Source organism: Coregonus clupeaformis, chromosome 1, assembly GCF_020615455.1.
Source record: "Coregonus clupeaformis isolate EN_2021a chromosome 1, ASM2061545v1, whole genome shotgun sequence".
In the NCBI taxonomy this organism is placed as follows: Eukaryota; Metazoa; Chordata; class Actinopteri; order Salmoniformes; family Salmonidae; genus Coregonus; species Coregonus clupeaformis.
In genome coordinates, this window is record NC_059192.1 from 76,016,280 (window position 1) to 76,029,728 (window position 13,449).

General features: G+C 47.4%; 1 pseudogene; it reads right to left on the reverse strand.

The window, feature by feature from the left end:
• LOC121569544 overlaps positions 1-13,449 on the reverse strand; it is a 246,071-nt pseudogene that overhangs the window by 53,244 nt on the left and 179,378 nt on the right.

Genomic DNA, 13,449 nt, shown 5'->3' on the forward strand with positions numbered 1-13,449 from the left:
GGACCTTGTGGGCGCTGCAGGATTTCAGTCCTTCACGGCGTAGTGTGTTACCAATTGTTTTCTTGGTGACTATGGTCCCAGCTGCCTTGAGATCATTGACAAGATTCTTCCGTGTAGTTCTGGGCTGATTCCTCACCGTTCTCATGATCATTGCAACTCCACGAGGTGAGATCTTGCATGGAGCCCCAGGCCGAGGGAGATTGACAGTTATTTTGTGTTTCTTCCATTTGCGAATAATCGCACCAACTGTTGTCACCTTCTCACCAAGCTGCTTGGCGATGGTCTTGTAGCCCATTCCAGCCTTGTGTAGGTCTACAATCTTGTCCCTGACATCCTTGGAGAGCTCTTTGGTCTTGGACATGGTGGAGAGTTTGGAATCTGATTGATTGATTGCTTCTGGCTCCCAGGTGTCTTTTATACAGGTAACAAACTGAGATTAGGAGCACTCCCTTTAAGAGTGTGCTCCTAATCTCAGCTCGTTACCTGTATAAAAGACACCTGGGAGCCAGAAATCTTTCAGATTGAGAGGGGGTCAAATACTTATTTCCCTCATTAAAATGCAAATCAATTTATAACATTTTTGACATGCGTTTTTCTGGATTTTTTTGTTGTTATTCTGTCTCTCACTGTTAAAAAAAACCTACCATTAAAATTATAGACTGATCATTTCTTTGTCAGTGGGCAAACGTACAAAATCAGCAGGGGATCAAATACTTTTTTCCCTCACTGTACATACGGCCCTCCACTTTCCCTGCGTCCTCAAGCTTCTTTTTTGTGAAGAAAAAGGATGGAGGGTTGCGCCCGTGTATTGATTACCGCGGTCTCAATCAGATTACTGTGAAATACAGTTATCCACTCCTTCTGATTGCGACTATGACGGAGTCATTACACGGGGCACGGTTCTTCACAAAATTGGACCTCAGGAGCGCCTACAACTTGGTGCGCATTAGGGAGGGCGATGAATGGAAGACCATTTAGAATTTAGTACCACCTCGGGTCATTACGAGTATCTCGTCATGCCATACGGGTTAATGAATGCTCCATCAGTCTTCCAATCCTTTGTGGATGAGATTTTCCGGGACATGCAAGGGCAAGGAGTGGTGGTGTCCATAGACGATATTCTGGTGTACACTTCTACCCGCGCCGAGCATGTAGCCCTGGTGCGCCGAGTGTTGAGGAGGCTGTTGGAGCACGACCTGTATGTCAAGGCAGAGAAATGTCTGTTCTTCCAGGAGTCTGTCTCCTTTTTGGGTTATCAGTTGTCCGCGTCAGGGGTGAAGATGGAGGTTGACCGTGTGTCAGCCGTGCGTAATTGGCAAACCCCAACCACGGTTAAAGAGGTGCAGCAGTTCTTGGGCTTTGCAAATTACTACCGGAGGTTTATCTGGGGTTTTGGACAGGTGGCGGCTCCCATAACGTCCCTTCTCAAGGGGGGTCCGGTGCGCTTGCGGTGGTCAGCTGAGGCGGACAGGGCTTTTGGGAAACTGAAGGACCTGTTTACTTCGGCTCCGGTGCTGGCGCATCCGGATCCCGCGTTACCATTCCAGGTGGAGGTGGACGCGTCAGAAGCCGGTATAGGGGCCGTTCTCTCGCAACGGTTCGGCACGCCACCTAAACTCCGCCCCTGTGCTTTTTACTCGAAGAAGCTCAGTCCGGCGGAGCGAAATTATGACGTAGGGGACAGGGAGCTGTTAGCCGTGGTACAGGCCCTAAAGGTGTGGAGGCATTGGCTTGAGGGGGCTCAACACCCTTTCCTCATTTTGACTGACCACCGTAACCTGGAATACATTCGGGCAGCTAGGAGACTGAATCCTCGCCAGGCTCGGTGGACCATGTTTCTAGCCCGGTTCGTCTTTAAGATCACGTACATCCCTGGGTCCCAGAACGGAAAGGCAGACGCCCTGTCTCGGCGGTATGACACAGAGGAGAGGTCAGTTGAGCCCACTCCCATACTACCGAAGTCTTGTCTGGTGGCACCGGTGGTGTGGGAGATCGATACTGAAATCGAGCGGGCGTGCATGCACCCGACCCTAGCCCTCCACAGTGTCCTGTGGGTCGGACGTACGTTCCGCTCGAGGTTCGGGATCGACTCATTTATTGGGCTCACACGTCACCCTCCTCTGGACATCCAGGTATTGGCCGGACAGTGCACTGCCTTAGCACAAAGTACTGGTGGCCAACGTTAGCCAGGGATGTGAGGGTTTATGTCGCCTCCTGCTCGGTGTGTGCCCAGTGTAAGGCGCCCAGACACTTGCCCAGGGGAAAGTTACAACCCCTGCCCGTTCCACAACGACCCTGGTCTCACTTCTCGGTGGATTTTGTTACAGACCTTCCCCCCTCACAGGGGAATACCACCATCCTGGTCGTTGTGGATCGGTTCTCGCAGGCCTGTCGTCTCCTTCCCATGCCGGGTCTCCCTACTGCCCTACAGACCGCTGAGGCACTATTCACCCACGTCTTCCGGCATTACGGGGTACCCGAGGATATAGTGTCTGATCGAGACCCCCAGTTTACCTCCAGAGTCTGGAGAGCGTTCATGGAGCGCTTGGGGGTTTCGGTGAGCCTTACCTCGGGGTACCACCCGGAGAGCAATGGGCAGGTTGAACGTGTAAACCAGGATGTGGGTAGGTTTCTGAGGTCGTATTGCCAGGGCCGGCCGGAGGAGTGGGCGAGGTATGTTCCCTGGGCCGAGATGGCACAGAACTCTCTCCGCCACTCCTCCACTAAACTAACTCCTTTCCAGTGTGTGTTAGGGTACTAGCCGGCTCTGGCACCTTGGCATCAGAGCCAGATCGATGGCCCCTGCGGTGGATGAGTGGGTGCGGCGCTCGGAGGAGACGTGGAACGCTGCACACGTCGATCTGCAGCGGGCCATCCGTCGACATAAGACGAGCGCCGATCTCCACCGCAGTGAGGGGCCAGTGTACGCACCGGGAGATCGAGTCTGGCTCTCGACCAGAAACCTGCCCCTCCGCCTGCCCTGCCGGAAGCTGGGTCGGCGGTTTGTGGGGCCTTTTAAAGTCCTGAGGAGGTTGAACGAGGTGTGTTACAGGTTACAACTGCCTATTGATTACAAGAATATTAACCCCTCGTTCCATGTGTCTCTCCTCAGGCCGGTGGTAGCTGGTCCACTCCAGGACTATGAGATAGAAGAGACTCCTCCGCCCCCGCTGGACATCGAGGCGCCGGATGGGGGGTCTCCAATATCTCGTGGAGTGGGAGGGGTACAGCCCGGAGGAGCGGTGCTGGGTGCCGAGGAGGGACATCTTAGACCCGTCCCTTCTGACCGAGTTCCATCGTGGTCATCCCACGCGCCCTGCTCCGCGTCCTCCTGGTCGTCCTCGAGGCCGGGGTCGGCGCACGGCTGGAGCCGCGCGTCAAGGAGGGGGGTACTGTCACGGTTTCGGCCGAGGCTGCTCCTCCTCCTTGTTCGGGCAGGCTTCGGCGGTCGTCGTCTCCGGAGTACTAGCTGCCACCGTTCTATGTTTCGATGTTTGTTTGGTTTGATCTGTTTTGTACACCTGTTCATTGTTAGTGTTAATTATGTGTCCTATAAGTTCTCTTGGGTTTTGTCATGTGTTGTGTGTAATTGTTTCTTATGTCAGCAAGGGCTGCTAGTACTTCTCTCTCTCGTGATTTGTTTGGAGAGAGTGTTCGCACAGTGTGCGCATTTTGTTTTGTATTTTGAACTGTACTCAGTGTGCGTAAAGTTCGCTTGCCTTCCGGCTTGGATTTAGCCGTGTGTCTTGTTTTTCGTGTCTTCACTAAAGACTGTTGAACGAAGCCTCTGTTGTCCTGCGCTTGATTCCACACCACATCCACGCTCGAACCTGACAGTGTATGTAAACTTCTGACCCACTGGGAATGTGATGAAAGAAATAAAAGCTGAAATAAATAATTCTCTCTACTATTATTCTGACATTTCACATTCTTAAAATGAAGTGGTGATCCCAACTGACCTAACACAGGGTATTTTTACTAGGATCAACTGTCAGGAATTGTGAAAAACAGAGTTTAAATGTATTTGGCTAAGGTGTATGTAAACTTCCGACTTCAACTGTATGCGTGCATGCGTGATTGGGGGAAGGCACAGAGGTGTGTCTGTCTGCCTATATGTCTGTCTGTGTGCTCTAAAGGCACCCCTTGCAGTGAGAACATAGTGTAGACACAGGCGTGTGTTGCTGACACAGTTAGAAATAAGTGTCTGAGATTATAACCTGAGCCTGTCACCAAGTCTACCTGAAGAGGGAGTCTGTCACCAAGTCAACCTGAAGAGCTCATTCAGAGATCAGAGTCTACTCAGCAATCACTGGTAGAAGAGTATAGATGAGCACATCCTTATTGATCTGGGCCAGGAACATGCTTTTGAGAGTGTAGAACTCAGCTGTCATCTCCTTGGTGAAGTACTTCAGGTTGGTCAACTTGATCACCTCCACACCCTACACGGGGAGATGAAAACAACTGTTGTTCACCAAAGATATTCAGCCACTATTTAGAAAGGGGATTGAACACAGGAGGTTGGTGGCACCTTAATTGGGTAGGACGGGCTCATGGTAATGACTGGAGTAGAATCAGTGGAATGGTATAAAATACATCAAACACATGGTTTGATACCATTCCATTCACTCCATTCTAGCCATTATTATGAGCCGTCCTCCCCTCAGCAGCCTCCACTGCAATAGAAGGTATTCTTTCATAATTTAAGATAATGTATTTCAAAGGCATTGAAGTGAAGTCTTCAATGGGTTGTTTCTGGGGAAATATTTTACTTTCGCCTCCCCAGTGGCGCGGCGGTCTAAGGCACTGCAACACAGTAATCGTGGCATCCCTACAGACCTGGGTTCGATCCCAGGCTGTGTCGCAGCCGGCCGCAACCGGGAGACCCATGAGGCTGTGCACAATTGGCCCAGCGTCGTCCGGGTTAGGGGAACGTTTGGCCGGCCGGGATGTCCTTGTCACATCACGTTTTTGCGCCTCCTTGTGGCGTGTCAGCCGCATGCATGCTGACTTCGGTCGCCAGCTGTACAGTGTTTCCTCCGACACACTGGTGCGGCTAGCTTCCGGGTTAAGCGAGCAATGTGTCAAGAAAAAAATTAAAAATACGTTTGAACTTTTCTCTAGTCATTGCTACTATCATCATCATCATCATCATCATCATCATCATCCAGTGTTTCCCCTATTATCATTTAGCAGTGGCTGAATCATTGCCGCCACTCCAAGAAATATGATATGAAAAAATATATCTATATACAGTGGGGGAAAAAAGTATTTAGTCAGGCACCAATTGTGCAAGTTCTCCCACTTAAAAAGATGAGAGAGGCCTGTAATTTTCATCATAGGTACACGTCAACTATGACAGACAAATTGAGAAAAAATAATCCAGAAAATCACATTGTAGGATTTTTAATGAATTTATTTGCAAATTATGGTGGAAAATAAGTATTTGGTCACCTACAAACAAGCAAGATTTCTGGCTCTCACAGACCTGTAACTTCTTCTTTAAGAGGCTCCTCTGTCCTCCACTCGTTACCTGTATTAATGGCACCTGTTTGAACTTGTTATCAGTATAAAAGACACCTGTCCACAACCTCAAACAGTCACACTCCAAACTCCACTATGGCCAAGACCAAAGAGCTGTCAAAGGACACCAGAAACAAAATTGTAGACCTGCACCAGGCTGGGAAGACTGAATCTGCAATAGGTAAGCAGCTTGGTTTGAAGAAATCAACTGTGGGAGCAATTATTAGGAAATAGAAGACATACAAGACCACTGATAATCTCCCTCGATCTGGGGCTCCACGCAAGATCTCACCCCGTGGGGTCAAAATGATCACAAGAACGGTGAGCAAAAATCCCAGAACCACACGGGGGGACCTAGTGAATGACCTGCAGAGAGCTGGGACCAAAGTAACAAAGCCTACCATCAGTAACACACTACGCCGCCAGGGACTCAAATCCTGCAGTGCCAGTACATGTCCAGGCCCGTCTGAAGTTTGCTAGAGTGCATTTGGATGATCCAGAAGAGGATTGGGAGAATGTCATATGGTCAGATGAAACCAAAATAGAACTTTTTGGTAAAAACTCAACTCGTCGTGTTTGGAGGACAAAGAATGCTGAGTTGCATCCAAAGAACACCATACCTACTGTGAAGCATGGGGGTGGAAACATCATGCTTTGGGGCTGTTTTTCTGCAAAGGGACCAGGACGACTGATCCGTGTAAAGGAAAGAATGAATGGGGCCATGTATCGTGAGATTTTGAGTGAAAACCTCCTTCCATCAGCAAGGACATTGAAGATGAAACGTGGCTGGGTCTTTCAGCATGACAATGATCCCAAACACACCGCCCGGGCAACGAAGGAGTGGCTTCGTAAGAAGCATTTCAAGGTCCTGGAGTGGCCTAGCCAGTTTCCAGATCTCAACCCCATGAAAATCTTTGGAGGGAGTTGAAAGTCCGTGTTGCCCAATGACAGCCCAAAAACATCACTGCTCTAGAGGAGATCTGCATTGAGGAATGGGCCAAAATACCAGCAACAGTGTGTGAAAACCTTGTGAAGACTTACATAAAACGTTTGACCTGTGTCCTTGCCAACAAAGGGTATATAACAAAGTATTGAGAAACTTTTGTTTTTGACCAAATACTTATTTTCCATCTTAATTTGCAAATAAATTCATAAAAAATCCTACAATGTGATTTTCTTTATTTTTTTTCCTCATTTAGTTTGTCATAGTTGACGTGTACCTATGATGAAAATTACAGGCCTCTCTCATCTTTTTAAGTGGGAAAACTTGCACAATAGGTGGCTGACTAAATACTTTTTTCCCCACTGTATACAGTGCATTCGGAAAGTATTCAGACCCCACATTTATTTACGTTACAGACTTATTCTAAAATTGATTAAATATGTTTTATTCCTCATCAATTTCCAAAAAATACCCCATAATGACAAAGCGAAAACAGGTTTTTAGAAATTTTTGCAAATGTGTTAAAAACAGAAATACATTATTTACGTAAGTATTCAGAGCTTTTGCTATGAGACTCGAAATTGAGCTCAGGTGCATCCTGTTTCCATTGATGATAGAGGACACTGAGACCGCAATAGGAGACCAGATGTAGAGGACACTGAGACAACAATAGGAGACCAGATGTAGAGGACACTAAGACAACAATGGGAGACCAGATGTAGAGGACACTGAGACAACAACAGGAGACCAGATGTAGAGGACACTGAGACAGCAATAGGAGACCAGATGTAGAGGACACTGAGACAACAATAGGAGAACAGATGTAGAGGACACTGAGACAACAAAAGGAGACCAGATGTAGAGGACACTGAGACAACAATAGGAGACCAGATGTAGAGGACACTGAGACAACAATGGGAGACCAGATGTAGAGGACACTGAGACAACAACAGGAGACCAGATGTAGAGGACACTGAGACAGCAATAGGAGACCAGATGTAGAGGACACTGAGACAACAATAGGAGAACAGATGTAGAGGACACTGAGACAACAACAGGAGACCAGATGTAGAGACACTGTGACAAGAATAGGAGACCAGATGTAGAGGACACTGAGACAAAAATAGGAGACCAGGTGTAGAGGACACTTTGAGACAACAATAGGAAACCAATTGTAGAGGACACTGAGAGACCCCAATAGGAGACCAGATGTAGAGGACACTGTGAGACAACAATAGGAGACCAGATGTAGAGACACTGTGACAAGAATAGGAGACCAGATGAAGAGGACACTGAGACAACAATAGGAGACCAGAGTAGAGGACACTTTGATACAACAATAGGAAACCAATTGTAGAGGACACTGAGAGACCCCATTAGGAGACCAGATGTAGAGGACACTGTGAGACAAAAATAGGAGACCAGATGTGTCATGCTGTAGAGGACACTTAGACAACAATGGGAGACCAGATTTAGAGGACACTGAGACAACAATAGGAGACCAGATGTAGAGGACACTAAGACAACAATGGGAGACCAGATGTAGAGGACACTGAGACAACAACAGGAGACCAGATGTAGAGGACACTGAGACAACAACAGGAGACCAGATGTAGAGGACACTGAGACAACAATAGGAGAACAGATGTAGAGGACACTGAGACAACAAAAGGAGACCAGATGTAGAGGACACTGAGACAACAATAGGAGACCAGATGTAGAGGACACTGAGACAACAATGGGAGACCAGATGTAGAAGACACTGAGACAACAACAGGAGACCAGATGTAGAGGACACTGAGACAGCAATAGGAGACCAGATGTAGAGGACACTGAGACAACAATAGGAGAACAGATGTAGAGGACACTGAGACAACAACAGGAGACTAGATGTAGAGACACTGTGACAAGAATAGGAGACCAGATGTAGAGGACACTGAGACAACAATAGGAGACCAGGTGTAGAGGACACTTTGAGACAACAATAGGAAACCAATTGTAGAGGACACTGAGAGACCCCAATAGGAGACCAGATGTAGAGGACACTGTGAGACAACAATAGGAGACCAGATGTAGAGACACTGTGACAAGAATAGGAGACCAGATGAAGAGGACACTGAGACAACAATAGGAGACCAGAGTAGAGGACACTTTGATACAACAATAGGAAACCAATTGTAGAGGACACTGAGAGACCCCATTAGGAGACCAGATGTAGAGGACACTGTGAGACAAAAATAGGAGACCAGATGTGTCATGCTGTAGAGGACACTTAGACAACAATGGGTGACCAGATTTAGAGGACACTGACACAACAATAGGAGACCAGATGTAGAGGACACTGTGAGACAACAATAGGAGACCAGATGTGTCATGTTGTAGGGGACACTGTGAGACAACAATAGGAGACCAGATGTAGAGGACACTGTGAGACAACAACAGGATACCAGATTTAGAGAACACTGAGAAAACAATAGGACACCAGATGTAGAGGACACTGAGACAACAACAGGAGACCAGATGTAGAGGACACTGTGAGACAACAACAGGAGACCAGATGTAGAGGACACTGAGACAACAACAGGAGACCAGATGTAGAGGAAAACTGTGAGACAACAACAGGAGACCAGATGTAGAGGACACTGAGACAACAATAGGAGACCAGATGTAGAGGACACTGAGACAACAATGGGAGACCAGATGTAGAGGACACTGAGACAACAACAGGAGACCAGATGTAGAGGACACTGAGACAACAACAGGAGACCAGATGGAGAGGACACTGAGACAGCAATAGGAGACCAGATGTAGAGGACACTGAGACAACAATAGAGAACAGATGTAGAGGACACTGAGACAACAAAAGGAGACCAGATGTAGAGGACACTGAGACAACAACAGGAGACCAGATGTAGAGGACACTGTGAGACAACAATAGGACACCAGATGTAGAAGACACTGAGACAACAATAGGAGACCAGATGTAGAGGACACTGAGACAACAAAAGGAGACCAGATGTAGAGGACACTGAGACAACAATAGGAGAACAGATGTATAGGACACTGAGACAACAATGGGAGACCAGATGTAGAGGACACTGAGTCAACAACAGGAGACCAGATGTAGAGGACACTGAGACAACAACAGGAGACCAGATGTAGAGGACACTGAGACAGCAATAGGAGACCAGATGTAGAGGACACTGAGACAACAATAGGAGAATAGATGTAGAGGACACTGAGACAACAACAGGAGACCAGATGTAGAGGACACTGTGAGACAACAATAGGACACCAGATGTAGAAGACACTGAGACAACAATAGGAGACCAGATGTAGAGGACACTGAGACAACAAAAGGAGACCAGATGTAGAGGACACTGAGACAACAACAGGAGACCAGATGTAGAGGACACTGAGACAGCAATAGGAGACCAGATGTAGAGGACACTGAGACAACAATAGGAGAACAGATGTAGAGGACACTGAGACAACAAAAGGAGACATGATGTAGAGGACACTGAGACAACAATAGGACACCATATGTAGAGGACACAGTGAGACAACAATAGGAGACCAGATGTAGAGGACACTGCGACAGCAATAGCAGACCAGATGTAGAGGACACTGTGAGACAACAACAGGAGACCAGAAGTAGAGGACACTGTGAGACAACAACGGGAGACCAGATGTAGAGGACACTGTGACAACAATAGGAGACCAGCTGTAGAGGACACTTTGAGACAACAATAGGAAACCAATTGTAGAGGACACTGAGAGACCCCAATAGGAGACCAGATGTAGAGGACACTGTGAGACAACAATAGGAGACCAGATGTAGAGGACACTGTGAGACAACAATAGGAGACCAGATGTGTCATGTTGTAGGGGACACTGTGAGACAACAATAGGAGACCAGATGTAGAGGACACTGAGACAACAACAGGAGACCAGATGTAGAGAAAAACTGTGAGACAACAACAGGAGACCAGATGTAGAGGACACTGAGACAACAATAGGAGACCAGATGTAGAGGACACTGAGACAACAATGGGAGACCAGATGTAGAGGACACTGAGACAACAACAGGAGACCAGATGTAGAGGACACTGAGACAACAACAGGAGACCAGATGGAGAGGACACTGAGACAGCAATAGGAGACCAGATGTAGAGGACACTGAGACAACAATAGAGAACAGATGTAGAGGACACTGAGACAACAAAAGGAGACCAGATGTAGAGGACACTGAGACAACAACAGGAGACCAGATGTAGAGGACACTGTGAGACAACAATAGGACACCAGATGTAGAAGACACTGAGACAACAATAGGAGACCAGATGTAGAGGACACTGAGACAACAAAAGGAGACCAGATGTAGAGGACACTGAGACAACAATAGGAGAACAGATGTATAGGACACTGAGACAACAATGGGGAGACCAGATGTAGAGGACACTGAGTCAACAACAGGAGACCAGATGTAGAGGACACTGAGACAACAACAGGAGACCAGATGTAGAGGACATTGAGACAGCAATAGGAGACCAGATGTAGAGGACACTGAGACAACAATAGGAGAATAGATGTAGAGGACACTGAGACAACAACAGGAGACCAGATGTAGAGGACACTGTGAGACAACAATAGGACACCAGATGTAGAAGACACTGAGACAACAATAGGAGACCAGATGTAGAGGACACTGAGACAACAAAAGGAGACCAGATGTAGAGGACACTGAGACAACAACAGGAGACCAGATGTAGAGGACACTGAGACAGCAATAGGAGACCAGATGTAGAGGACACTGAGACAACAATAGGAGAACAGATGTAGAGGACACTGAGACAACAAAAGGAGACATGATGTAGAGGACACTGAGACAACAATAGGACACCATATGTAGAGGACACAGTGAGACAACAATAGGAGACCAGATGTAGAGGACACTGCGACAGCAATAGCAGACCAGATGTAGAGGACACTGTGAGACAACAACAGGAGACCAGAAGTAGAGGACACTGTGAGACAACAACGGGAGACCAGATGTAGAGGACACTGTGACAACAATAGGAGACCAGCTGTAGAGGACACTTTGAGACAACAATAGGAAACCAATTGTAGAGGACACTGAGAGACCCCAATAGGAGACCAGATGTAGAGGACACTGTGAGACAACAATAGGAGACCAGATGTAGAGGACACTGTGAGACAACAATAGGAGACCAGATGTGTCATGTTGTAGGGGACACTGTGAGACAACAATAGGAGACCAGATGTAGAGGACACTGTGAGATAACAACAGGAGACCAGATGTAGCGGACACTGTGAGACAACAACAGGAGACCAGATGTAGAGGACACTGAGACAACAACAGGAGACCAGATGGAGAGGACACTGAGACAGCAATAGGAGACCAGATGTAGAGGACACTGAGACAACAACAGGAGACCAGATGTAGAGGACACTGAGACAACAATAGGAGACCAGATGTAGAGGACACTGAGACAACAACAGGAGACCAGATGTAGAGGACACTGAGACAACAACAGGAGACCAGATGTAGAGGACACTGTGAGACAACAACAGGAGACAAGATGTAGAGGACACTGAGACAACAATAGGACACCAGATGTAGAGGACACTGAGACAACAACAGGAGACAAGATGTAGAGGACACTGAGACAACAATAGGAGACCAGATGTAGAGGACACTGAGACAAAAATTGGAGACCAGATGTAGAGGACACTGAGACAACAATAGGAGACCAGATGAAGAGGACACTGAGACAACAATAGGAGACCAGATGTAGAGGACACTGAGACAACAACAGGAGACCAGATGTAGAGGACACTGAGACAACAACAGGAGACCAGATGTAGAGGACACTGAGACAACAACAGGAGACCAGATGTAGCGGACACTGTGAGACAACAATAGGACACCAGATGTAGAGGACACTGTGACAAGAATAGGAGACCAGATGTAGAGGACACTGAGACAACAATAGGAGATCAGATGTAGAGGACACTGAGACAACAATAGGAGACCAGATGTAGAGGACACTGTGAGACAACAACAGGAGACCAGTTGTAGAGGACACTGAGACAACAACAGGAGACCAGATGTAGAGGACACTGTGAGACAACAACAGGTGACCAGATGTAGAGGACACTGAGACAACAACAAGATACCAGATGTAGAGGACACTGTGAGACAACAAAAGGAGACATGATGTAGAGGACACTGAGACAACAACAGGAGACCAGATGTAGAGACACTGTGACAAGAATAGGAGACCAGATGTAGAGGACACTGAGACAAAAATAGGAGACCAGGTGTAGAGGACACTTTGAGACAACAATAGGAAACCAATTGTAGAGGACACTGAGAGACCCCAATAGGAGACCAGATGTAGAGGACACTGTGAGACAACAATAGGAGACCAGATGTAGAGACACTGTGACAAGAATAGGAGACCAGATGAAGAGGACACTGAGACAACAATAGGAGACCAGAGTAGAGGACACTTTGATACAACAATAGGAAACCAATTGTAGAGGACACTGAGAGACCCCATTAGGAGACCAGATGTAGAGGACACTGTGAGACAAAAATAGGAGACCAGATGTGTCATGCTGTAGAGGACACTTAGACAACAATGGGAGACCAGATTTAGAGGACACTGAGACAACAATAGGAGACCAGATGTAGAGGACACTAAGACAACAATGGGAGACCAGATGTAGAGGACACTGAGACAACAACAGGAGACCAGATGTAGAGGACACTGAGACAACAACAGGAGACCAGATGTAGAGGACACTGAGACAACAATAGGAGAACAGATGTAGAGGACACTGAGACAACAAAAGGAGACCAGATGTAGAGGACACTGAGACAACAATAGGAGACCAGATGTAGAGGACACTGAGACAACAATGGGAGACCAGATGTAGAAGACACTGAGACAACAACA